Genomic DNA, 27,866 nt, shown 5'->3' on the forward strand with positions numbered 1-27,866 from the left:
GTTGTCGTTTGATTTTGTTACAGCTATCCTGGTGGGTATGAAGTGGTGCCTCACTGTCATTTTTATTCGACTTCCCTAATGCCTGATCGTTTTAAGCTTTTTTTTCATGTGTTTGTTGGCCATTTGTGTATCTTCTTTGGTGAAATGTCTATGTAAGTTCTTTGCCCATCTTTGGTATCTTTTTGTTGTTGAGCTGTAGGATTTCTTTATATATTGTGGATATTAAATCCTCATCACAAAACTATAAAATAAAATAATTTACAAGATCGAATGGCTGAAGAGCAAGAGAAGAAACACATCAAGCGATATACAATGTATGTTTTATTTACTTCTCTATAGGTATATTATATTTCAGCCTAAATTGTATAGGTTAATAAATAAAAACATCAGAATATTTGTGCCATACATAGTGTTATTTTAATTTCCTCTTCATTTCATGTTTGAGATGTTTGTTATTATAGCTGTAGAGTAAAGCAGATCTGAAATGTTTAAATCAGATTTCTCAAGTTCCTAAAAGCTGTAAGACTCGTGGACTCAACACCATCCCCTGTTTTCGTTATTACAAACTCCAAAAGCAATGTAGATTTTTTTCCCGCAGTCCCATTCCTGTGACACAATGACATAGCCTATGGCCATATTAATGAACAAAATTCATGAAGCATTAAGTGTTCTCTTCAAGAAAAATTTTTTTTAATCTCCTGAACAATTTAATTTAGAAAAAGGCCACTCAAAAATACAGTAGATACTATCTTTTAGCAGACTGAATTTTTTTTTTCTAGGAGATATTCAACTAGTTGAGTAGTCTAAATACTACCGTATTTTTAGTAACTATGTCTGAAAGTATTTCCTTAATTTATTATTCAATGTCAGAGTACTTTTGCAAAATCAATCCAAATATAATCTATTTCTCTGGGTTCAGTTTTTCATTCAAGATGTACAAATAATTACAGACATATTCCTAATTTCTTCTGATCATATCATTTGAACCATATCATTTAGCCTACATGATTCAGGAGTGACACAAGTGGATAATTGTGAGTTTAAAAATCCAATTTGGTTACATTAATATACTTAATATTGTAGATCTACATTCAGGGAGCATCACTCTTCTTAAATGAGGCACCCTGTATTTCCATCTGGCCACCTTCATGTGCTCTGACTGTCACAACTGGTTGTTTGGTATTGAATTTGAGGTATTAGTGAATATACACATGTAAGTCCTGGAAATAAAAATTGGAATTTGGGCCAAAAGCTTTAAAAGATTTAGTTTTGAATTTAGCAGTCATCAACAAATAAATGAGAGATGGAATTGTAAAAGGAGACAAATTCATTGAAACTAGACAGACAGCATAGTAAGTGCAGCGTCTCCAGCTTGCATTTTCCTTTAAAGAACTTGGATGTGTTATCTCAACTGATAATGACAGCAATCTGTGGAATTAACAAAGAAAATATGAACATGCTCATTGTAGAACTGCAGAAACAGCTTGAGAGGTTTAATGACATCCACCATAAACGTTTAAAATGTGGATCCAAGACCAGAAATTGTATTTTCTCATTCCTAGTCTACCGCTTCTTAAAGTACGTGAATAATAATTACACTTAAGAGCAGGAGAAAAAAATCCAATTAAAGGAGACAGAGTTAAGTGAGAAAGTACATCCACAAGATCTTGGTCAGCCAAGGGAGCCGTGTCAACGAGATGGCAGTGATAAGAATGTCAATTGCCGGAGAGAGTTCGGGGGTTTGCCACCTTGGTAGCTCTATGCAAATGTTATGTATTATTTACCACTGTTGTTATTATTCTGTGAACACACTAAAGACCATTAAGTAATTATGAACACAGGCTAACTCCTGGAAAATAAATGCAAAAGTCTTAGGAGGTCTTATTGGAGTCTTTTTCTGAATACAAAATGACAATAACCAAATGAGGTTTTTCAGTATGCATGGTGATAATAAGCTATTAAAATGAATGTGACCAATAGTTTTCAGAATAACAGTTGCTTGAACAAAATCAACATTTACATTCAAACTTCTGCTTACTCCTTATAGTCAGAGCCTCACACTCCCCAGTTAGCTGGTTGTAAGTTAGTAAATCATACCTCATTGCAGGGTTACAGACATTCACAACGTGTCTACAATGTGTCTAACACTTTGCTTTAGGGACCCCCAAAAAGCATATTTTTTTCTTCACTTCCTTTAGGCTGATTGCATTAAAGAAAACCACATAATAAGTCATAAAATCTCATATTTATCAGTTCCTTCTTGAGAAATGTCAGAGTAAAGGTTGTTTTGGTAATTAAAATGCTGAAGTTAAAAATGCTGATTGCTTATGCAATAATGGGATTTCTAAAACAAATGGCATCATTATATCCACAAACTTTTTTTAAATTTATCAAAGTGCTCATTGTATTTACTCATATTAAGTTAAAAAAATCTCAAAGTCTTTAAACTTATCTTCTGCTTATGCTTTAGATGTTGTCATGAGAGGATAATGCTTGTAATCCATGAAATTCTAACTCTGACACAGTGAGGATGGCAGAAAAGAGCCTGAGTCCCGTACAATGTTATGGTGCTGCCAAACTAACCCACATGGTCTCATTGAATACTATACAGCCATAAAAAGGAATGAAGTGGTGACACATAAAACAACATAAATGAATCTTACAGACTTTACATTGAGCAAAAGAAGTCAGACACAAAAAATATATATACTGCATCTTTCTTTACATCTAAAATTCTAGAAAAGGAAAAATAATCAAAGGTAGAAACATAAGAGCAGTGGCTGACTCTGGAGGTTGAGGACTGAGAGGGAAGTAATAAGAGGGAGATGCTTCGGAAGATAAAGTGCTTTATGTTGTGAAAATGTGTAGGTTACACCAGAACATCCATTTGTCAAAACTGCACTGCTAAGATATACGTATTTTGATGGATGTAATTTTTACCTTAAACACTGTAAAAGAATAAGAAATCAACTAGCGGTGAGGGGAGTGGGTGAAGGTACAAACTAAGAATGGCAGAATGTTGATAACTACTGAAGATCGGTGATGTGTGAATAAAAACGCATTAGTTCCATTCTTACTTCTTTATATATGTTTGAAAATTTCTAGAACTATAAATTTAAAATTATCCCACAGTAATTATTTATTATAACTCAAAGAGCTCTTTCTCCTTTGAAACCAAAGAAAAGCCACCAGACAGACAAAAACGACAAAAACAACATGATACGACTTCTCACATTGACATGATCGCTGTTGGACCATGGTAATGGAATCAAATCACAAAGATATTCCTGCCTCCCATCTGCGGCTGATGTGACAGACTTGAGGATTGTATAGCAACAGTCAAATCCCACCATCGGGTTCCACTGTAATTTTTATGTCTGAATTCTGGCAACAGTTTTGTTATTATTTGGTATCAGTGATGATTTGGTATTAATAATGAAATCTGATACTTCAATGATTTGCAAACAGAGTTGAATAAACTGTCATTTACCATTTTGAGGATTAAGGGAAGTGGCTCCGATCATGTTCTATCAACAGCAACTATCGCCACAACAAAAATGAACGACATTTTATTTTCAATAAAAAACTGGTAGAAAAAAATGTTACCTGATATTTTTACCATAAGAATTAACAGTAACTTTTGTTTGCCAAAGTACCATGTCAGCCAGGCGAGATGGCTCACGCCTATAATCTCAGCGCTTTGGGAGGCTGAGGGGAGCGGATCGCTTGAACCCAGAAGTTTGAGACCCATCTGGGCAACGTGGTGTGACCCTGTCTCTATGAAAAATAAACAAAATTAGCTGGGTATGGTGGTGCCTGCCTGTAGTCTCAGCTACTTTGGAGGCTGAGATGGAAGAATGGCTTGAGCCCGGGAGGTCGGGTGTGCAGTGAGCACACCATTGCCCTTCAGCTGCAGGGACAGAGTGAGAGCTTGTCTCAAAAAAACAAACAAAACAAAACAAAACAAAAACCCCAAACACGTTTTTGCCATGGGAAGTCTCATCTGAAATGCCTGACTTTATATGTTTCTTTTCTTAATAACACGTTTTCATATTTATAAGTCCATTTACTTCTAAGGCAGATGTGCCCATTCTTCTAATCAAAGCCATGCTATTTCCAGGGTTCTAAATCATTTTAATTGAAAGTGTGCCCATAAGTGAATGAAGTGTAAAACCTTAGACCAGCTATTCATAACCTTTACTGCCATTAGACTCACCTAGCGAGGTTGGAAATCCCAGTGTCCACACTGCATACCATTAAACAAGAACCAAGATGTCTATTACTTGGGACAGAGATGAGAGAACAGAGGGAAAGAGGAAAGTTATAGTTTAATTGACTACCAGGCACTGTCATCAGGATAGCATCCCTGAATTAGGCAGAAAAAACTAACTTAATGGGAGGATCATATTTTCTGATTTATTTGATTGATTGATTTGGATGATCCTTTTTTTTTTGAGACCGAGTCTCGCTCTGTCACCCAGGCTGGATGGAGTACAGTGGCGCGATCTTGGCTCACTGCAACCTCCGCCTCCCGAGTTCAAGCGATTCTCCTGCCTCAGCTTCCTGAGTAGCTGGATGATTCCTTTTTTTATTAAAAAAAAAAAAAAAAAAAAAAAACTTGCTGGTGCTATAATGGCATTGAAATGGATAACGGAAAATTGAACAAGGAAATGGAATCAGTCTTAAGCCTCTACTGTTCTTTATCATTCTTTGTGGCACTAAGGACAATTCACCCTTTAACAATTAAGAGAATTAGGTAATCTTTTAACACAAATAAAATGGTTTTGTGACTAATTGCTAAAGAGTACTTACAATACACTTAAAGAAAATCTGTGTTCACTTAATACAAATATTGTAAGTGGATATATAAACTTGCTGTGATTCATGATCATGGGCAGTTAATTACCTCAAAGTGATATTTTAGACTGTAACTTGTGATGTAATTTACAACTGGCATTAATGCTGTCATGATTATCTTCTAAAGAGCCATTAATATTATAAAATATGTCATGTGACACCCTTAGTACAATACCAGTGTATTGGGGTGGGGGAATAAATACAGTGCTAATGGCATTGCATTCCTCTATTATTTTTTACCCAGGAAATCACTGGAAATCTCATTAAATTTCTGTATTACTTTTTTGTATTTTGTATCTATGCTTTTTTTTTTTTTTTTTTTTAGACAGAGTCTCACTCTGTCGCCCAGGCTGGAGTCCAGTGGTGCGACCTCGGCTCACTGCAAGCTCCGCCTCCTGGGTTCACACCATTCTCCTGCCTCAGCCTCCCGAGTAGCTGGGACTAAAGGTACCCGCCACCACGCCTGGCTAATTTTTTTGTATTTTTAGTAGAGACGGGGTTTCACCATGTTAGCCAGGATGGTCTCGATCTCCTGACCTCGTGATCTGCCCGCCTCGGCCTCCCAAAGTGCTGGGATTACAGGCGTGAGTATCTATGCTTTTCGACACTTTAGTTCTTGAATGTCCATAGCAATTATAGCCAAAATTTTAAAAAGGAAATTGAGAAATATTGCTAACCATATGAAAAATTGCCAGTAGTTTTCCATGAATTACAAATAGACTATGTTTCTAAAAATTAATGGATAAAGGGTGTGAAACAATAATTTGGCACAAAGGAAATACAAGTGCTCAAACAGTGATTGAAAATATATTCAACCTTAACTGCAATGAAATCAAGCCAATGTCTCTCCTGAAAATCAATCCTGAATATGAAAACTATTTATTAACCACAGATGAATCGCAACATGACTTACATTAGCAAAAGGATGGCTTGCTACAGTAGATATAACCTATAGGTTGTTTTTCTCAAGACATTCCTTTTTCCTGCCTTAGCAGCCTCTTCAGGCTTCAACTCTGTCTTATCTGCTCATTATTTTAATTCCTGAAAAACATTTGAGGTGTTGAGTTTATTTGATTTCTAATTCAATGGAAGGCATTTAAGCTGTAGATCAAATACGTTTTGTCTGCTTGTTTATCTATCTCCTACAATGGCGCTATTCCAATAGAAATGTACCTGTCTATTTATCTCACTCTACTTTTAACAAAGCAGGCAGCTCATTAATGGTGAGTACGTCATCTTACTTATTTTTCTAACTGTTTGAAACCTTGTAGGCCCTCAAAAAATGTTGATGGATGAATAAACAATTCAACAATGAGCAAAAGGAACACCTGTCTTTGGTGAGATGCTCTCTCTGTACACAGAAGAGGTTACAAACAAAATACTTGGACAAAGTGTTCTTCAGTATGATGTCATTCATCTCTTCTGATTTCTCTCTCACATTCACTGGCATACAGAGTTTTTGACCACTTGAATTATGACCAAAACTATTTCTGCTTCTAAACGCCAGAGGGTGATCACTATCATTTTACTTTTCTTAAATTTCTGGGAAAAGTCCTGAGGCAAATAAGAATCATACACAGGCGAGAAAAGTCAGAGTTTATTATTTGATTCGGGAAAGTGTGAGCTGACATTTAATGAACTAGCATTATCCATAAAAGAGGTCTACACGAAGGTTCACGGGAGGAACAGGTGCAAGGAAGGTCGAGCTGAAGAACACATTCAAATACAAGGCAGTGTGGCTTAAACTTAATGTGGAGATTGGTGGTTAAGACAGAATCAGCCCCATTTGGTGTGATTATTCTCAATTCTGAGTCTCAATTAACATTTTGCTCACCTGAGAATTGACTATAATATAGTTGGAACACATAGCAAATTCCTTAAAAGCACATTGCTTATTTAATGGATTTGGTTAGTATGTAGCTTAAATTTCAACTTCATGTTGATGGTAGTACCGAGTGTTTTCTTTTAAATAATTTTAAAATTCTAATATTTGTCCTCGAAGTTTTACAGTAGTGAAGATTCCTCTTAAGCAGTTCTTTATAGCTATTTTATGTCTTCATTTTAAAAGCACAATACTCTGATGTATTAGCTCAAACATCTCAGATGCCAATTCCACATGGCGCTACCAATAAGTTGGTATGCAAATGTTGGGTTAGGTTTTATTTGTTTTGTGTGTGTGTGTGTTTAGCTTTTACTGTCTTGATACTTGAGGTATTAAGATATAACTTCTGGGCTGGGTGTGGTGGCTCACGCCTGTAATCTCAGCAATTTGGGAGGCCAAGGAAGGCGGATCACTTGAGGTCAGGAGTTCAAGACCAGCCTCGCCAACATGGTGAAACCCTGTCTCTACTAAAAATACAAAAATTAGCCGGGCATGGTGGCGGGTACTTGTAATCCTAGCTGCTTGGGAGGCTGAGGCATGAGAATCACTTGAACTCGGCAAGCAGAGGTTGCAGCGAGCCAAGATCATGCCACTGCACTCCAGCCAGGGAGACAGAGCGAGACTCCATCTTAAAAAAAAAAAAAAAGTAATTTCTCCTAAAACATTGAAAAAATAAGTAGTTTTATTTTCACCAATAATGTTTTTACATGAAAGTATCACCAAAGTATTACCATGAATTTCATTACATCAAATATAAAGTAGAAAGGTGATTATCTTGACATGAAAATAATGCTAAAATAACTAGAAGAGGAACAACAAAATCCTGGTTTTCTTTGTATATTGAGTTATGGACACATATCAACCACTTTATCATAAAACACAATAAAATTATTTATTATTATTATTATTATTATTATTATTTTAGATGGAGTCTCACTCTGTCGCCCAGGCTGGAGTACAGTAGCGTGATCTTGGCTCACTGCAAACTCTGCCTCCCAGGTTCAAGTGATTCCCCTGTCTTAGCCTGCAAAGTAGCTGGGACTACAGGCACCCGCCACCACACCTGGCTAAGAGATGGGGCTTCACCATGTTGGTCAGGCTGGTCTCAAACTCCTGACCTCAGATGTTCCACCCGCCTTGGCCTCCCAAAGTGCTGGGATTACAGGCGGGAGCCACAGTGCCAAGCCATCTGGATTATTTAAGGCCATATATGAGTGAAAAGACTAGTGATAAATTAGAAAATATGGCTAGGGAAAAAAAGGTATCAACTTGTTAAGAAAAGAAACTCAGAGCTGGCAAAATATCCTAAATGACGTTATAACACATTTTTTTCCCCCAAGAAATGAGATAGCTCCTCAGCTGTTCCCATCTCCACTATCAGTACTGTTTGTATTATTTTTTTGCTTGAAGGTACTTCATCTACAGTCTACATGAAAAAAGGAACAGTAAAGGATGTCTTGTACAGAAAGATAATTCCGGTTCCATCCCAGTATGCTTCTTTTAAAGATAAACATATTTACCATTAAGTTTAAACTACCATTAAAACTGTATGACAATTCTAGAGCTATCTAAAAATTAAAAGGATTGATATTGCTTCTTTAATTTGAAAACTGTCAGATCTTAAAACATACAGTATCTCAGAATTTTAAAACCTTCCAATTAATAAAGCATTCATTTTTGCATACAGAGGTTTACTGGCTTAGATGTAAAGACTGTAGTCCATTAGACAAAAGGGTTTTCTTAACACTAAACTGTATTTAATCATTTATTAAATTATATTTAATAAATGATATAATATAATAAAAATAATTAATGAGCTAAATCATCACAATAGAGTTTCCCAAAAACTATTCAGTAAAAGCCTAAAAATGGGAGAAAATTTTTGCAATCTACTCATCTGACAAAGGGCTAATATCCAGAATCTACAAAGAACTCAAACAAATTTACAAGAGAAAAAAACAAATAACCCCATCAACAAGTGGGCAAAGGATATGAACAGACACTTCTCAAAAGAAGACATTTATGCAGCTAAAAGACACATGAAAAAATGCTCATCATCACTGGCCATCAGAGAAATGCAAATCAAAACCACAATGAGATACCATCTCACACCAGTTAGAATGGCCATCATTAAAAAGTCAAGGAACAACAGGTGCTGGAGAGGATGTGGAGAAATAGGAACACTTTTACACTGTTGGTGGGACTGTAAACTAGCTTAATCATTGTGGAAGTCAGTATGGCGATTCCTCAGGGATCTAGAACTAGAAATACCATTTGACCCAGCCATCCCATTACTTGGTATAAATCCAAAGGATTAAAAATCATGCTGCTATAAAGACACATGCACACATATGTTTATTGCAGCACTATTCACAATAGCGAAGACTTGGAACCAACCCAAATGTCCACCAATGATAGACTGGATTAAGAAAATGTGGCACATATACACCATGGAATACTATGCAGCCATAAAAAATGATGAGTTCATGTCCTTTGTAGGGACATGGATGAAGCTGGAAACCATCATTCTCAGCAAACTATCGCAAGGTCAAAAAACCAAACACTGCATGTTCTCACTCATATGTGGGAACTGAACAATGAGAACACTTGGACACAGGAAGGGGAACATCACACACCGGGGCCTGTTGTGGGGTGGGGGAAGAGGGGAGGTATAGCATTAGGAGATATACCTAATGTAAATGACAAGTTAATGGGTGCAGCACACCAACATGCCACATGTATACATATGTAACAAACCTGCACATTGTGCACATGTACCCTAAAGCTTAAAGTATAATAATAAAAAAAAAAGACAGCAAAATTAGACATTTCCAAAACTGTTTTCTGCACTTAGAAATTGTAGCAATAACGTCAAGGAAAATCAGAGGAGAACCCTACATCTTTTACGAAATTAAGAGATATCTAAAACCTGTAATCACAACACATGAAGAAATAAAAGAAAATGGAGAAGGGGTAACTGACCTAGCACAGTAAGAAAGCTTAACTCAAGTTAGTGGCCACTCTGGTGAATTTGCACAGAGAACTATGGAAAAATGTGAAAATTCTCATCTACCAATATAAAATTATCCAATCAGCTATTTTAGTGCCTTACTCTTAACTAAATAATAATAAGTACCACAAGATATTTGAGGAAAGCTCCCTACATAAAGAGACGGAAAGCAAAACAAACCAACAAGGGAAATCTTGGAGAAATTGTCAACATGACATAAACACTAAGTATTGTGAATAAACTAGAGAAGAAGTTCTCTTGGAAATTTAAAATGTAATTGCTGGAAGTTTTTAAAAAACAGAATACTTGGAAGATAAAATGGAGAAATCTCTAGAAAGCAACAAAGAAAAAAAAAAGTAAAAGAAATGACCAAAAACAGGATCAAGAATAGGAGACAACCAACTCATGAAACTCCCTAAAATATAGAACACAGGGAAAAAGGAACAGGAATTTTTTTTTAACAGAAATGTATTTTCCAGGACTCAAGGCATGAGTTTTCAGATTGAAAAGAGTCTAATCATAACGTGATAGGAAAATAAATTTCGTACCTCAAAATCACTACATGAAAGGGAAATGTCAAGCAGGGAACTATGTCAGGCAAACCTGCCTCCAAATTATTCCTAAATAAGATAGCTACAAAGATTAAAAACAAACAAAACAACAAAGAAAAATAACCACATACCTCCCTCACAATTTGTCCACAAGAAAATTCCTTGTGGACCTCAAGATCTTTACCCTAAAACAGTTCTGTTGGATTTCACCCTGGCAATGTAAACTGGTATCTTGTCTTCACAGGTGTGGGAAAAAGGACAGAACTCAAAGTCATCCCTCTGCTCACCTGAGACAAATGCATATCTGATTGTTTTCTCTACCTTAATATGCTTATGTAAAAATGTAGATTCACTGAGCCTGACTAAGGCATTAGTGACTATTCCTCTATCCTCCTCTCACTTGTAAATTGTGTATTTAGTGAAAGGCAGATCAATGACTCAAAAGAATGCAATATTTTGTCTATTATCTGTGACCTGGAGGCCTCCACTTCAAGTTGTCTGCCTTTCCAGACCGAAGCAATGTACATCTTACACATATTGATTGATGTTTCATATCTCCCTAAAATGTATAAAACCAGGCTACGTCCCAAAAACCTTGGGTACATGTTGTCAGGACCTCCTGAGGCTGTATCAGGGGTGCGTCCTTAACCTTGGCAAGATAAACATTCTAAAATGATGGAGACCTGTCTCAGATACTTTTGGTTCACAATAACTACAACTTAAAATAACTTTAAAGCAAAATTAGAACAAGGAAACAAAAAGGTACAACAGCAAGTCACTGACTGTGATTTACCACCTGACCATCTTCTAAATGTCTCTCAGGTCTACTCTGTTTCTCTCCAGCCCCACAATCACTACCCCTGCAAAGGCCATCGGCATCCCGTCCTAGAACTCTAGGATCACTTTCTAATTAGGCTTTAGGCGCCCAGCTGGCCTTCTGGAATCCACTTTCCATTTAATAGTCTGAATAATCTCCTTCAAATGCGAGTTCTTCCATTTTTTCCTTGCCTTAGGATAATGTGCTGATTTCTTAATGAGACTCTGGGAGTGCCCTATCTTAGCCCTTCTTAGTTTTATTTTGCACCACTGTCTATACTCCCTGTTCTCTTCTCCCTAGTTCCATCTCATCTTGATTCTTCAGAAAGATTTATTTTCCTTTAGATCCTACATTGAACAATTTTACCCCATCTGACTCCTACCCCTCATACATTACCCCCCCTTGAATAGAATGTACTCTTGACTCTTCCCCTGCAAGATTCCTATACCAATTATCTCAGTATTAACATAATTTTCTCTTGAAAACTTCCTCCTGCCCTAGTCTTGGTTAGGTAGACACTTTGTTGGCCACTGAGCTCATCCCACAGGGTTTCATTGTCTTTCACCCATTTATGTTCCCCATTAGACTGTCTGCCCTGGAAGGAACCCTGTTTATTAACTGCTAGCATCTTCATTGCATAGCACAATGCAGCACACTTAGTAGGCACTTGAGAAGATTAGCTGAATTGAGAAATGAACTGATGAATGAAAGCTCACGCAATTCAAATAGTGGAATCAAAGCCATAAAGTTGTCATCTGGTGGTGGTGGAATGAGGTAATGAATCTGAAAGCATTTTCACTGTGCTCCTTCATTTTTCTATGAAAGTATCAACCCAAATACCCCAAGGGGGTTACCCTGTGGATTATCACAATATGCTCCAACAGTTAACTACTCTGTAAGAATTCTCAGCCCTCACTGTAAATTAAATTCAACTTAAACAAAATTAAAAATATGACCTTTTCCCTCATATTGGCTCCTTTCTGAATGCCCTTTCTTTGTATCAAAATAAAAAAGCGAAAGAATTAAAGAATTCTACTACTCTCCATTTGTATACAGTAATACATTCTTTGTTTTCTTATAAATATAAATTTCTTATAAATATTTCTTATAAATATAAAAATATAAAGATGTACCCTGCTTCACTCTTATCCCTCTGAGCCAGACTCTCCGCACTAAATATTACCTTCTAATACTCATCCCATACCCATGTGATGGATGCAGCCAAACTCACTTTGTTAAAACGCTGCTTTTCAGTGGGTATTTAAAACATAATATATTCTCATTGCATGTGTAGCTTTCTCTTACTGACTTGGAAAGTCTTCTATATCTTCTACAATCTACCTTCAGTGCTTTCTCTTGGATACTTACTTTGTCATAAAATGTAAAATACACAAAAACTACAGGCAATTTCATATTGGCACTGAGCAAATGCAATTTCCAAGATACTTTGTTGGGTTTTCCTTTTTTTAGATTTTCGAGTGTTTTCTATATGAGAAATTGAAACATAATCCTTTCAGGTCTTCCACCCTTACCAAGAGTGAGCCATGAACATTTTTGCAGTTATTTTCTATGCTCAGCTTGCTTCTCTATTTTTACTTAGCAGGGTTTTTTAAGTGTTTAACATCTCTCTTTGCTTAAAATTATTTTTGTGTTTGGCTTCTTTCTTCCAAGGTAATAAAAATGGGCATATCTCTTTCCAATAAAAATGATAAACGAATTGAAGCCCAAAATATCTTATTTTATATATATATGTATATATATATATATTTATTATACTTTAAGTTCTAGGGTACATGTGCACAACGTGCAGGTTTGTTACATATGTATACATGCGCCATGTTGGTGTGCTGCACCCATTAACTTGTCATTTACATTAGGTATATCTTCTAATGCTATCCCTCCCCTCTTCCCCCACCCCACAACAGTCCCCAGTGTGTGATGTTTCCTCTCTTGTGTCCATGTGTTCTCATTGTTCAATTCCCACCAATGAGCGAGAACATGCAGTGTTTGTTTTTTTGTCCCTGCGATAGTTTGCTGAGAATGATGGTTTCCAGCTTCATCCATGTCCCTACAAAGGACATGAACTCATCATTTTTTATGGCTGCATAGTATTCCATGGTGTATATGTGCCACATTTTCTTAATCCAGTGTATCATTGTTGGACATTTGGGTTGGTTCCAAGTCTTCGCTATTATGAATAGTGCCACAATAAACATACGTGTGCATGTGTCTTTATAGCAGCATGATTTATAATCCTTTGGATTTATACCCAGTAATGGGATGGCTGGGTCAAATGGTATTTCTCGTTCTAGATCCCTGAGGAATCACCACACTGACTTCCACAATGGTTGAACTAGTTTACAGTCCCACCAACAGTGTAAAAGTGTTCCTATTTCTCCACATCCTCTCCAGCACCTGTTGTTCCCTGACTTTTTAATGATGGCCATTCTAACTGGTGTGAAATGGTATCTCACTGCGGTTTTGATTTGCATTTCTCTGATGGCCAGTGATGATGAGCATTTTTTCAAGTGTCTTTTGGCTGCATAAATGTCTTCTTTTGAGAAGTGTCTGTTCATATCCTTTGCCCACTTGTTGATGGGGTTGTTTTTTTCTTGTAAATTTCTTTGAGTTCTTTGTAGATTCTTAAGATAAGTCTTAGGACTTAAAGCTGAGTTTTCTCTTTTTAAGAATCCACTTCTTCTGCTTATTGCTGACTTACTTGCAACTGGCTGCCTACTTTTACATAGACACTGGTCAAAGAATAACACCTACATCTTCAGTTAAGTCATCATTGCAATGATCACAATAAGCAATACATGGGAAGTACTGAAAATCAAACACTTTAAAAGATTTTTAGAAATGTAAATGAAAGATCTTTTCTAGGAAATGAGATAAACTGTTGATTGCTATTTAGTAGATATAAAACTTGCCTAACATTATTGTAGAGACATTAGTAACCAAGACAATAATTCTGATTTTGCAAGAACTCAAATACTTAGTTTTACACTTAATCTGTTATCATCTGTGACAAAACTTAGCAAAATGAAAGATTATCTAGAAGCAGAATAAAGGTTGTAATATAACTATTTTCAAGAGTTAGACGACCCATGCATAAAATCATTTATTGAGACATGCATATGTGTCTAAGAATACATTTTAATACATGTTTAATAAACTATCATTAAAGCATATCTGTAGTGGGGTGCCAATCACCGATTTTTAACAAAACCATTCTATGATCCCATTGAGAGAGGTATTGACTTTTATCCATTTTGTCTATAATATCATAACAATTTTACATATGGGAGGTTTAAACAAATTAGAGGTTTAAAAACATGTAGAATTCCTGGGAATAATCTTTAGGTGCAAATTTTAAAACCAATCTATCCCCAAATTCTGATACTAAAACACAATGTTCAATCTTAGTTTGGAAGAAGTAAGAAACATGCAAAACAGATTACATTTCTAGTTTGATTTAGATCTTTAATTCTTAACTTATATTAAGAGCATATACTAGACTATTATAAGAAATAGTAGCATGTAACATATGTTTATAATATGTACAAAATAACTTATTAAAAATAATTGAATTATAATATCCACACCACAAAGACAAGATATCTGGGAGTTATCCAGAAAAACTGAGAGAAAACAATGAGATAAAATGGAGATAAAATGAAGCATTGGCCGGGCACGGTGGCTCACGCCTGTAATCCCAGCACTTTGGGAGGCGAGGCGGGCGGATCACGAGGTCAGGATATCGAGACCATCCTGGCTAACACAGTGAAACCCTGTCTCTACTAAAAATGCAAAAAAATTAGCCGGGCGTGGTGGCGGGCGCCTGTAGTCCCAGCTATTTGGGAGGCTGAGGCAGGAAAATGGCGTGAACCCAGGAGGCAGAGCTTTCAGTGAGCCGAGATCGTGCCACTGCAGTCCAGCCTGGGCGACAGAGCCAGACTCCGTCTCAAAAAAAAAAAAAAAAAAAAAAATGAAGCATTAAAACATAAGATATAGAATTTTCTAAAAATAAAATGTCAGAAAATTTTCAAGGTAATTAAAGAAAAGAAGCAAAAACTAACAAACGAGTAGAGCATTAAAATGTTAAATTTTTGGAATAAAAATGCTTAGAAAGCATTCAAAATCCAATAGCATCAGTTAATAGAACTGACACAGGTAATAATCACTGAAGATTCTCATACTTTTCTATCACTGCTTTCCATAAGAGGCATGCAAATATAGTAAGGAGATACGACTGAGCATAAGAACTCTGTCAGAAAAAAGCAAAGGAAGTAAATAATCTTTTTTCTATTAATTTTGTTTCATTTTATTAAAAAAAGTCCTAAGCAATTATTTACAAATGACAGTTTTCTGACAAAATATGTCAATCAAGTAAATATCATTCAAAACATAACAAAGCTTTTTGAAAATTTTCACCTGTTTGTTATCAACTGCACAATTCCTGCTTTAAATAAAATGGTAAGCTAGAATTTGTATTCGTATCTTTTTGCACAGAATGTGTCACTGCCCTAACATGGCTCTTTAAGTTACTGAGTTATTGAATGCTTGCAAATTGCAAAAAACTGTAATTCATTCTGTGGTGAGCCATGTTATGAGTACCACTTTTTTCAAACCTTAAAAATATCTTAGGAGAGAGGCAGCATTTACAAAGTATGAGTTTCAGATGGGAATTTAGATTTCTACACATTAAATTAAAAAGCCTATATACTTTGAGCGGAAGGAGAGGAGTAATGGAAACTTTCACGTATTGTGGCGGGACTAGAAACTGGGGCTGCCTCTTGATAGCGCAACTTGGAAATACTCGTCAACATTTTGAACATTCACACCCTTTGCCCCAACGATTCTACTTTTACTAATTTTTCCTACAAATATTCTTGTACATGTAGGTAAGACTATGCACAAGGATGTTCATGGTGACACTGATTATAGAGCAAAAATATAGGGGCAAACTAAAGGTTCATTAATAAAGAATGGTTTAAGTAAAATTCATAAAACAACAATAAAGATTCAATTGACATGGTCCACCTATGGCATAAAGCAAGCACAATGCATACAGTATAATTGCTGTCATTTATATGTTCATTTATAAGTAAGTGAATTTATTTTTCCAAGACTCATCTTACATACATGTTTCTACATAGACATACGATTGTCCAGAAAATTTTGGTTAAGCAGCAGAGTTCAGGGAGTTCAGTTTGGTAAGTCACAGTCCTAACATCTTAAAAACGTGCTCAAAGATGGAGGCAGGGTGTATCTCAGCATTGTTTGATTGAAAGATGTGAGGGAGAATGTGCCAAGAGATACGGCTGGGCCAACTGGTCCTCTGGCCATCATAAACATCCCATCAAAACCATCAGGGTTGGGGCGGTGGGCGTTAGTGATAAAATGATGAGTCACAAAAGAATGTTGAACTGGTGAACGTGGGACAGAAGAATGCTGTGATTAGATGTATATTAATATATTAGAAGATCACTCAGCCAGGAGCATAAAGGAGGTATTCAGGGAAAGACCAAAAGCGGGAAGGTTATTAAAATGACAATTGCAATATTTAATGGAGATATGACAAGAACCTGAATTCAAGCACTGACAGCCAAGAACACCACTGGATAAACAGGATGGAACAGATAAAGACGCAATATAAGGAGTATACTTGTTAAAAATTGGTGATTAATTAGATATGAGAAGAAAGCACTTATGCTATTTTCTGCCTTGTTCTTAGAGGTTCATAAATATAAAAAGAAACACATATAAATATTTAAGATAATTATTAATTCATTAAATGTGCATAACAACTATATAAGGTAGGTTCTAATACTCTCAACTTACACAGATGAATAAATAGGAGTACTGAAGGTTTAAATTACTTTTCCAAGTTCATGCAGTCAGTAAATGGTGGGCTCAGAATTACAAACCAAGGCAGCTGAACACCACTGCCTGTACATTTAGCCACTACATTCTACCTCCCCTCAGACTCTCCTGATCACTTTCAGAGCTTCTAAGACGATGCTTGGATTCCAACTTAGGTGAATGGGTGAAAAGAGCCACCACTAATCTAACGAGGGGAAGCTGGAGCTAATGGAATGACCAGAAGGCCAATTTAAAGGGCTGAAATTTGAAGTACTTGTGACACACCAAAGTTGAGGCATTTAGCAGGAACTTACAGAACAGAACAAGGCACCAGTTATAAACTTCAAGCCTCTTGGTAAAACCATGGTATATTGAGATATAGACATGGAAGAGATGTTCTAGAAAAGGTAAGCTCCAGTCTTTTGACTTGCTAATTGTATGACATATATACACTTCTCTAGGGGGTTTTTAAAGATGTGCCTAAAAAATAAACAGACACTGACTGGCAGTAAGAAAATATGGCCATTTTCATCCTTTAAAATAAATCTGAAAACTATGCAATTCAGGAGAAAAACACCCCATCAAAAGCCTTTCCTTTGGAATTATTTCCTTAGTTTCTCCCACGCCAACACACAAAAAACAAAACCAAACAAAAAAAACCAAAAAACTTAACCAACAAAATCATCTTCTTTTGACCTATTCCACTGTTAATCAGTGAAACCCTCAACTTCAAACGGACTTCTTCCAAATCTTTGACTCATTTTCTTACTTCCTCACATCAACTCCTTAGTTGCAGAGAATGAGGTCAAGGGACCGAAATAATATTAAATAGTTAATCATGATGAACCTAGAATGGGTAATAAAAAGCAAATCTTGAGATAATCAGGAATTATTCCTATAATCCCTCCATTATTACTATTGAACGAATAGGCCTCCTTTGAGTAAAGAATGTTGGTTTATGGACATTCACTAAGTACTATATCCCAGGCCCTGTGAAAAGGATCTACGACAGGACAAACTCACTCATTGCATTGTTATTGATTGCAGGATTTCCTCTTATAACAAAAGCATAAGGTGACCTTAATAATCTTATGATCTCCAATGCTCTTTTTGGCTGTGAATATCTCTGAATTTATATTAATAAATTGTCTAAACAGGAGCCAATATATCTTTTAAAAAATTATTTTTATTTTTCAAACTCACAGCTCAGAAAATATCTTTCACGCATGTTGATCAGACTGGAGCAGTATTCAACTCATCACTGGTGGTATCATTAAGAATGGTATTTCCTATCAACATTTATAAAAAAGAATTTATGTGAATAGAAATAAGCTAAGGAAGTCTAAAATGTGGAGAAATTGAAAATATTATTGCACACTGAATTTTAACATATATAGAAAAAGTTAAAGTGGGTAAAGCAAATCTAGAAGACATTTATCAAAAAAGGATAGCAAATGTTTTTATTTTTGTGGGTAAAATAATCATTTTACTTTTTCCCATCAATATTAAACATCCTAATGATGGGCCTTTAACTTTGAAAAGTGGAGTTTCCAAGATAAATTAATGAGCTGAAGAGAACAGGCTGGCTAAAGGAACAGAACAGAAGCAATTTTATTTTTCCGAATATTGAGAAAAAATACGAGAACATTGCAAGAGATTGATATTGAGTATTAATCATTTCCCTGTAGTTTGTGCAATTTTCCCTGCTAGAAGAACATCCTGATCTCCACTGGAAACATTAAATTTGCTTTGTGAGTTGAAGAAAAAGCTAAGCTTAGCAAGTTTGTTCCAGGTGTTTAAACACTGATTTCAGGAATAATTAGTGAGATGACTTTCTGAGGATTAAGATATTTGCCATTTTTTTCTATGAAAAGGCAGCCTATTTTCAGATCTCTACATGGTAAAAAGTTGCACTCAACTTGAACTGAACTTTAGTTTCCACTAACTTCCATGGGTTGTTCCTGGCCCTGCGTCTAGAACTACACAGATTCTGCCTGCAATGTCTTTCATAACACATCCTTTCAAGTGTTTAAAAAGCTCCAGGTCCTCCTAAATGGCATCTTATCAAAAATAATCATTTCAAATGTGGCATCATTTTGAGATGCTGTACCTGTTAACACTTTTTCAATCACAATTCTATCCATGTCCCTGTTTAAAATAAGAATTCCAAAACCTAAAAAAATGGTATATATTTCATTTCTGTCACATCAGAGCAATTAAGGTAGAGTGAGATTTTTCCTCTCTTCTCTATTAATGGAGCCTTACCCCCTTAGTTTCTGGTTTGTTTTTCATACCCATACCACCCACCCTATTAGCTTATCATGGATACAGAGTGTTTGCTAAACTAGGACTCCTTATCTTGTATTTGCGAAGATTTTACTTAAACTCAGGTGAGATCTCTGTATTTTTCCAGGGATAACAGTTATTTCCATTGGCTGGTCATGTGAATCCACCCTTCTTTTGTATATGCTCTGTAATTCCTTATCACCTTCAAGTTGCTATTTTTCCTCTTCAACAACATTTTCTAGGATAAACTTTAAACAGCTCTATGCTCACCTACATGTAACGTGGATAAATCTACATACATATCTATCTCTTATTCAAAAGACTGGTTAATATACCTTGTCAGATGCCTCATTACAAACCATAAAGAAGTCTTAGAACATAAATAATCCATGGCATCAGACAGCATATGCTAAATTTGGATTCTCATGATGACTTATTATTAAGTAAATACAAACCAATCATTCAGTGCTAGAAATTAACTATGAGTCATCATTACGCTACCTGTTCTCTAACTCCTTTTGTTCTCCCTTTTGAATTAAAAAAATACTCCATTTGTGATTTTCTGGTACCTCCACCCTAATCCCTGGTTTGTGAATGAACACCAAGGATGACTGAAGACCAGCCTAAGAAGGGAGTTCTTCCAGTAGCTTCCTGGATGTGCTCCTCTGGTCCTGGGAACCTCAGATTTTGATGGGCTCAGTACATACTTTCTCTCTCCTCACACAGTTTATGCTTCAAATTTCATAACCATCCTTTGTCCACTCTTTCAAGTCCACAATTCTGTAAGGAAGGAGACAGGCAAAGTGGAGGCTGAGTTGCTTTACCATTCATAAATTACCTCCTTTCAAAATGATCCCCAATACGAGGTCATTTCTGCTCCAACAGTAACATTTGCTCCACCAGATTACATAGAGTCAAGGGTGTTCCTGTCCCCTTGGAAGTCTGCACACCTTTGAATGCCACAGACCACACCTGGATATACCCAGAGCTTTTATTTTTTGAGATCCACCACAGACTTCACTTTCTCTTTTGAACTAATATAAAGCTTAGCTGTTTGTTTGCAGAACGCTTATCTTTTCATGAATGAAGTTTTCTGACTTTATTAATAGACCACTGGAGTACTGACAAGCAAGGACCAGTTAAGAGACCACTACTGGACTGTGACCTTCCAGATTTTCAGTAGCAGGATTCAAGTCTCTAACTCCACAAAATTGCAAATGCTTCTGTGCTATAGAACTTCTGATTAGTGTGAAAATAGTTCCATTAAAAAACATTGTATCTATAATTCCTCAGTGTCTGTTGAATAGTTCTAACAGCTCCACTCAGATTTGAAGACACTTCACCAATCTTGCTTCATTTCAGGCTTTCATCTTCAAATCACTATTTTAAAGTTATTGAGAAAATTCAACTGCGCTGCTCAATTTCAATCTTACATGACTGTTGTTTATTTTTGGAGATTGAGGGAATGATTATTTGATCTGCCTCTGAGTTTATTTCTGATGTTGCCACCTCAAATTTTTTTTCTCTATTTTTTTCTCATATAGCTCTTTTTAAAAACACAAATCTGATCAACTTCCTCTGCTTAAAGTCTTCCAATGACTCCTAATTACTCACTTACCCCCAGTCAGACTGTGAGGGATGAAATGAAAGCCTGCCTGTTTTCACAGCCCAGAGCAGACTCTAGTACCTGTACTACAGTCGACCTGCAATAAACATTTCTCAAACAGAAGGAATGCACAACAACTAAATTATGAAAACATTCCATTGTGCTTGTCCCTGGTCTTATGTTTATCCTTCCTTCTTTGCCCAACTTTTTGTTTTAAATTGTAACTTATCCAAGAGACTGTTTGAATACACCTGCCTTTATTTTCTCTAGGAATCCAGGACTTTGGGAGGCTGAGGCAGAAGGATCGCTTGACCCCAGGAGTTGATCAGCCTGAGCAACATAGCAAGACCCTATCCCTATGAATAATTGAAAAATTAGCCGGCATGGTGATGTGTGCCTGTAGTCCCAGCTATTCAGGAGGCTGAGGCAGGAGGATCCCTTGAGTCCAAGAATTCGAGGTTACAGTGGGCTATGATTGTGCCACTGCACTCCAGCCTAGGCAACAGACAAATGAAAACAAAAAATATTTTCTCTAGAAATTTTTTCACCAGTAGGAAATAAAAAAGTGGCTTTAGAGTGTTTTCATTTGTATTATTGTCCTAACACTTTGACAGTATTTTTCAGTCCTTCCTATTATTTTTCTGAATCATGGTATCTCATACTTCTAATCAAAGACGTATTTCAAAAGGCCTATCATTTTAAAATATGTTGCTTTATATCCATGAAAATCCTTTTAGAACTTATTTTAATATTTCTTTCCTCTAGATTTAATACGCTTACCTAAACTTACCAGAGACAACCTCAATTTGCATTTCTGAGATCTGTTTTAAGATACTTGACCTTGTACTTAACTTTCTGGTTAACAGATTAAAGTACTACATTTCTGGGAGTGGGGGGAAGAACAGTATCTAGGGCACTTGTGCACATTCACATGCAAAATTCTAGAAGAAAATCCCTAAATTCCAAGAAAGTATCCATCTGCTAGATAACATCATTGCATAGAGGAGTAACTGTGGGTTAATCAAAACATTCTATTTCTTCACCATGCATTGACTCATAGAATGTTGCGTATCAGTTGTGTTTGTGTGCCTGTGTGTGTGCATAGTAGATATACCTGTAAACTCATGAAGCAGTGGCCAAACTTTTCTGAAATATTTCTAACTTTTCAATAGTTTTTATTACTTGTAAAGAAATTATAATTCATTACAAAAGAGCTGAAGTTATATTGATTGATATGTGACAGTTATGCCAAAGTATCTACTGTCCAATAACTCAAGGTATATTATTCAATGCCATGTAGATCATTTCTACACTATGATATTAACAAAACCTGGATGAGTCAATTTGTTCACTTTAGCCTTCTGAAATGATTTATGTCTATTGCCACAAATTTGATTTGCTGAAGAAATTGAATCAATTGTAAAGATGACTATTGCAATCCACTCCCTCCTGCCAAAGGCAGTCTATTCAATCAAGAGCTATCTTGAAATCATCAGTGGCTTCTCTAAAAATATGGAAGTACTCAGTTAACATATGATTTATTTTTCACGTTCTAAATATTATTAGGACACAACCATTTACTGTATTTTTGAGAAGCATACTGTGCATATTATAAGACAAAATGGCATAATCCAATATCATATGCATAAAAAATAAAATTAAAATAATACAAATAATATAAAATCATATAATGGCCTGAAATCAGAATGCATGATGATGAGCTAATTTTTCCAAGTATTTATTTTTTCCAAATTCTTTCACATCTATTTTAAAGTTAACACTCAAGACAATCTTATGAGACATTTTATAACCCCCTTTTGACTAAAGACAAATAATTCATGGAATATAATGGCTTGCCCAAAATTAGTATGTTTCAGAGCTGAGGAAAAGCAAATGGAAGACTTGATTTTTACATTGACTTCCAATATTTTATTATACAGTCACTTATCTTTTTAAGAATATAATCTGGCTGGGTGCAGTGGCTCACGCCTGTAATCCCAGCATGTTGGGAGGCTGAGGCGGGTAGATCACTTGAGGTCAGGAGTTCAAGACCAGCCTGGCCAATATGGCAAAACCTTATTATCTCTACTAAAAATGCAAAAATGAGCTCAGCATGGTGGCATGCACCTGGAATCTCAGTTACTGGGGGCACTGAGGTAGGAGGATTGCTTGAACCTGGTAGGCGGAAGTTGTAGTGAAGCACGAGTGTGCCACTGCATTCCAGCCTGGGCATGAGAGAGAAACTGTGTCTCAACATATATATATATACACACACATATATACAACACACATATATACATATATATACACACATATATACAACACACATATACATATATACATATATATATGTATATGTGTGTGTGTGTAATCCTATTTTTCATCAAATCGTTTCATTAGCCTCGAGTCATCCAAAAAGGAAAATATACAAATTTCCAAACAATTTTTTTAAAAAAATCTGTGGTAGTGAAAACAATTTTGAAGGCAGAAATGCTAGGAGGCAGGAATCAAGAGGCTGGGATTGGAGTCCCACCTAAATAATATAAAATCTGGAAAAATTAGCATCAGTCACATCTTAGTGCACCTGAAGCAAAGTTTAATGGAGATGAGACCTGCTTACACTTGCTTCCATTCTCCTTCTGATAAATGAGAATGTTGAAGCATAGCTGGTTTGAACAGAGCTTCTCGGGCATTCCTGGTGCATGAAAATCTGGCCAGTCACAGGTGTTAGAGCAAAGCCACGTAAATTACCAACTTTATTAATGATTGACCTTTCCTCCACGCAAGACATTGTAATAAGTGAATTATATGCATCATTTTAATTAATTCTTAGACCAATTCTCCATTTTCCCCATTTTATAGCAATGAAAACTGAGACTGGGTTAAGGAACTGGCCTATTCATAGCCAGTAGATTAGTCCAGATTTGGACTCAGCTTCCTTATGGAAGATCACACTGAGAGGACTGAGTAATATAATGGGCGTTGTATTACTTTTCATATTAAAATGAGTGTTGAAGGTTTGTGAATTGTCTACAGAATACTTTAAGTGGGCTTTAGACCCTGCAGGGACAGAATATAAGAAACCAGCAAGCAAAGAATGTGGCTCTTCAGCATGGTGCCCAGGGATAGTGTCTCCACTAGGCCTTGAGGGTGATCTTAATTAGAGGATTCCCTCACATGATCCAGCCAGGCTAGCCAGATCCTGGTCTCCACTGGGCCTTGAGGGTGATCTTAATTAGAGATTCCCTCACATGATCCAGCCAGGCTAGCCAGATCCTGTCACAAGAACACCTAACCCCAAAATCACACATTGAAGGTTTCTGTCATCAACAAAGGTCAGAACAGAGAACTGGGACTTTCACTAAATTTTTAGATGTGATGACTTTCTTTATGTCTAGTTGCTAATTTTAAAAAGTTGTAGTTCTTCTTGCCTGCAACTTTGCTATCAGGCAAGGAGAATTATAGCTTTTACCTGCCTCTAAATACCAGCAGCCACCAAGACCTACAGAAAGGGGAGCCTGGCACCTAGCTTAGTCCATTGGCTATAGCTAGCCTGGCCTCTTGTCCTCACTCAGATGGGGCTTGGCCTGCTGACTTGTAAGAGGGAAGGTGTTGGGTGCTGCATTCTTCCACCTTGCAGCTCTGTTGAACTACATTCATTTCAAGAGAGATCATTTTATAAAACTAATTCAGTATGAATGAGGTCCCTGTGGCCAAACCATTCTATAATGGGTGATATTCTAATAGACTGTCATTCACATTATTTTAATACATTCTTTTCTATTATCAGGCTTTTGGTATAATTACCACTTAATCAAATGTCACTGAGTGTCCTAGATATGGTAATTTATCTGGCTTGTGAATAATTTCAGCTTGATGAAACATGATAGCAATACTTTTAAAACTTTTTACTGACTTGAGCTACTGGACCTCAAGTGCATCTTACTGAGTGATCATTTCCGCTTTTCTTCTCTTTACCTATTTGTGGTTGCAATACCAGCATTCAAATGGCTAATGGTTTGCTCTTCTGTACTTGCTAATTAGCCTGAACAGCCATCAGATATTAAAGGTATCCTGGTGACTGTTTATGGGTGACTCTATAAACCTTTGTCCTTGCCATCCCTCTTTATAGAGTGGTACTCCAGCCACCGAAATCCTAGTTATCCTTCAGATCTCAGCTTAAAAGTGCTTTCCTTTTTCCTTTTTTTTTTAAGACAGGATATCACTGTGTCACCCAGGCTGGAGTTTGGTGGCACGATCACAACTCACCACAGCCTCAACCTCCAAGGCTCAGGTGATCCTCCCACCTCTGCCTCCCGAGTAGCTGGGCCTACAAGCATGTGCCACCATGCTAGACTAATTTTTGTAAAGATGGGTCTCACTATGTTGCCCAGTGCCCAGGCTGATCCTGAGCTCCTGAGCTCAAGGGATCTACTCACCTCGACCTCCCAAAGTGCTGGGATTACAGCTATGAGTCACAGTGCCTGGCTACTTTTCCTTTTCCTAAACACCCTTTGACTTCTTCCAACTTTTCATCTCCTGCAATACACACACACACACACACACACACACACACACACACTTTTGTTTGGCTCTCACTATTCTGTAATTTTCCTTTCCAGACTCATCACACTCACATCCTCTGTGCTTAGTGTATTGTAGGTGCTTAAAACAAACTTTTCTTGTACTTTGTTCAAATTATTTTTTAAAACAATTTCTAATTTATCACAACTTAAACTCCAAAGTGCAACTAGTATGAGAAGTCCTCCCATAAAGCATTTTCCTTCTGTTAAATAAAGACACTTTAAGAAATGGCCTTGACAAACCTTTGGTTTCTCTGCTCTCCTCTCTCTCTTCTATTGAGATACAGTGTTTTGAAGAAACAGAATGAATTTCTAAATGAATAGTACAATGCCTCAATCAATCCTTTTATCCATGTCCTGGAAAAACAATTTTCTAATCTCATTTTTTAAAGGAAGAAATAGAAGAATAACCTTGCAATCCGTAGGCTAAGCCTCTAGGTTCACAGCAGGAAATCAGGGTGACAGCACTTAGGGTTTCCAGGCTCAACCACAGAGTGGTGGCCAACGCTATCAAAAATTTACCCCTTTTGCAGAATCTTGAGCCATCACAACTCCAATGCAAACCAAAAAGGGTTTCAGGAAAAACACTAACCCAATAGGTCTACCAAAAATGTTGTAACTAGGTTTTAAATTAGAGGTACAGTGTTTCACCAGGGTGACACTGTAACATCTTAGATTATATCATGAGGAAGAGCTTCTCAATGAGTTATCAAAATGAGGTACAGTGTTTCACCAGTGTGACACTGCAACATCTTAGATTATATCATGAGGAAGAGCATCTCAATGAGTTATCAAAATGAGGTACAGTGTTTCACCAGCGTGACACTGCAACATCTTAGATTATATCATGAGGAAGAGCATCTCAATGAGATCAACAAATGTGCAACATTCAAGAACAAACGTGTACCATAAATATAAAATAACTATAATTCCTTAACACATTGCTTTAAACATAAAATTTGTTAGGAACTGAAAATATGCCTTCTGGAATTTAGAAGAGCACAAAGAATGAAGGCATAATGAGCAGTAAAGTTTGATTTAATAAAAAAGATTAAAATCTCAATGTAAGAATTTTCTAGAAATTCATATAGCAATTTAATAACAAATGGTGTGAAAGGAGCACTCTACCTAAGTCATGGCAATCTGATCTCAACTATCCAGGGAGCACCATGTTCTGACACAGATAAGTGTTTTCCAACAAGCCTCATTTTCACTGTCCAGTAGTAGCTTCACTCCTGGGAATACCTGGCTTCACTCTCTTTTTTTTTTATTTTATTATTATTATACTTTAAGTTTTAGGGTACATGTGCACAATGTGCAGGTTTGTTACATATGTATACATGTGCCATGTTGGTGTGCTGCACCCATTAACTCATCGTTTAGCATTAGGTATATCTCCTAATGCTATCCCTCCCCCCTCCCCCCACGCCACAACAATCCCTGATGTGTGATGTTCCCCTTCCTGTGTCCAAGTGTTCTCCCTGTTCAATTCCCACCTATGAGTGAGAACATGCGGTGTTTGGCTTTTGTCCTTGCGATAGTTTGCTGAGAATGATGGTTTCTAGCTTCATCCATGTCCCTACAAAGGACATGAACTCATCATTTTTTATGGCTGCATAGTTACTTTTTGAGAGAAAGAAATTGTCCTTACAGATTTTATTGCCTAACCTTACCTTTTAAAACTTTAGACGATTTCTGTCCTCCTTGCTTTCATTTCAGGTCATAGGATTTGGGGAAGTGAGGTGTGGGAATGAAACACTCGATTTTTGCTTCAGAGTCTCCTTTGGTTCTGGAGAACTCAGGAGGGATTGTTTAGGGAAAATCATGCAGATCTCCCTGCCCAGAATGGACCCTAGGCTCAGGCCTCCTAGAGAAGGCTGCATTGAATAGCTACACAAGGCACTTCAGGGCTGTAGCCTTCGTTAAAACCACAGTCTGACTGGAACGCTTGTGGTATAAATTGAGGTGGCTGGCTGCTCCCAGAAGTGAGAGGAGCTGATGTGTTTATTTTGGTTCTAATGATGAGGAATTTGAAAGGTTGTCTACTTGATGTCCAAAGAGAAAAGATGTTGAGAAATATATGAACACATTGTCCCCATTATATGTAATATTCAATATTTATCAATATCACCATAACTGAATATTTAAATTTCTATCTATATTCCTGGTCTTATTATGAAATTGTGGGGAATCACACTCTGAATCAAACTAATTCTCATTTGGTTCTCAATTTGGGTAAAAAACACATCTTGGTAGCTATTAGAGTAGTTTATATTTATAACCCAATATTAGTAAACACAACATAAGGGACACTGGATATTTTGGGGTTTCACCCTCTTCCTAAACTGATGTTTCAAATACAGAATTATCACATAAGGTCTTTTTCACAGACTCTAGTCCTGTGCATTT

The 27,866-nt window shown here is 36.6% G+C and overlaps 1 protein-coding gene and 1 non-coding gene across 3 annotated transcripts in view; both read right to left on the reverse strand.

Annotated features, from left to right (window-relative positions):
• Window positions 1–27,866, reverse strand: part of NALF1 (NALCN channel auxiliary factor 1) — a 697,686-nt gene that overhangs the window by 133,964 nt on the left and 535,856 nt on the right. The window lies entirely within an intron of this gene.
• Window positions 18,183–18,251, reverse strand: LOC115930466 (small nucleolar RNA SNORD31). The gene has a single exon (XR_004067102.1). It is a non-coding gene; the product is annotated as a small nucleolar RNA SNORD31 (small nucleolar RNA).

The sequence above is a fragment of the Gorilla gorilla genome, chromosome 14 (genome assembly GCF_029281585.2).
Source record: "Gorilla gorilla gorilla isolate KB3781 chromosome 14, NHGRI_mGorGor1-v2.1_pri, whole genome shotgun sequence".
Lineage (NCBI taxonomy): Eukaryota > Metazoa > Chordata > Mammalia > Primates > Hominidae > Gorilla > Gorilla gorilla.